We start from the raw sequence: 1,643 nt of genomic DNA on the forward strand, positions 1-1,643 counted from the left end.
GTACACCTACTCGAACTCATACAAGAGGATGTCAATATCTAACTGAAGAAGTATCTGATCTAAGCCAAGCATATTGCTGTATTTGGTGGAATCGCAAAGATAAGCATGTATTCTTCACTTCTTTTTTTTCCATAAAATTGATTCAATAAGTGCTTTATACCTCTTCCCTATCTTACCCCTGTCTATCCACTCTCTCTTTTCTTCTCTCTATCACTTTCTCTCCCTATCTCACTGCCAAACTCCACCTCTCTCTCTCTCTCTGTCTCTACACGCGAGTTCATATTATAACAATGTTCTTGCTATTGATATGTTTCTCCAGATTGTAGCCCTTCTGACCCCACCCCCCGACTCCCGACCGCACCAGACCCTGCCCTCCAAAGCCCCCCACCCCCACCCCCCGCCCCCCTTCCCACGTGTTTGTATAATGGCCTGAGGCCGATGTACAATAAACCATTTGTCTTGTCTTGTCTTGTCTCTGTCTCTTCAAACACTATGACTGCACTTTGCTAATGTCGGAACAGATCATTATATCGTTCTATGAAAATGAAGATGACGTGCATTATTTCATTATTGCTGGTGATTTACATGCACGCACTGGAGAATGGTCATTGACACTTTCTGATCTCAATGACGTACACAGTGCCAGTGATGAAAGGTTCTGTGTCAGAAACTGCAAGGATAATGTTGCTAATGGTTTTGGTAAGTCTTTAATAGAACTATCTGGTACCTTCCTACTAGTATTTTACTCCGTTAAACGGTCTTTTTTTTTTGTCTTTTTTTTTTTTTTTTTTCCCCTTGCAGAGAAGGTTATATTTGTCAAGAAACATGTAAGCACATTTCACATTAAAATTTTGGGTAAACAATATAACAAAATACATTGATTCCAAGAAAAACAATGAAGCATTACACCATAGAATCTGCTTCAAGGAAAAACACATCAACACTGTCCCTCGCTTCACTGAATTTATATCATTCATCCAACTGCAAGGTTTTTGTTTTTGCATCTCCCCAATCCCAACAAACACCCACACACAGTGAGGCCCACACACACACCCATACTCAACGTGTAATCCATCGGTCAATATACCACAAAACTAGCAACATAATCTCCTTCTGAGACATCGAGGGAACACCGATATTAATCCAGTTTAAAACAGGTTCTTAGAATGTACAAACATAATCATGAAGAAAAAAAACAACAATATTATCAATTATTATTGTTATGAAAACATCAAAACCTGTTAAATAATATTGTGTATATTCTAAGCTAGCCATCTGTCCGATCATTATGTTATTCTCTTTCTCTCTTACATACACAGAGTAGCAAACAGCCAGACACAAACACGCACACGCACACACCCCTCCCTCCCCTCCCAACACACACATATGCTCAAAACGCTCGCTCTCGCACACTCTCGCGCGCACATTCACACACGCAGACATTGGCAAACGAAATGGGCTACACACAAACACTTGAATGTTGGCATAATGGCACCAAAGCATTTGAGTTTTCAATTCAACACTGATACATAAATGGCAACTGAGGTATAGCATATGGTGTTGCAGATATTCGCCTGTCGCCGGTATGTCTGTACGTGTGGTTGGCAGTGTTGTATGCAAAACTGAAATACACTAAAGTAGAA

Source organism: Babylonia areolata, chromosome 12, assembly GCF_041734735.1.
Source record: "Babylonia areolata isolate BAREFJ2019XMU chromosome 12, ASM4173473v1, whole genome shotgun sequence".
Taxonomy (NCBI): Eukaryota; Metazoa; Mollusca; class Gastropoda; order Neogastropoda; family Buccinidae; genus Babylonia; species Babylonia areolata.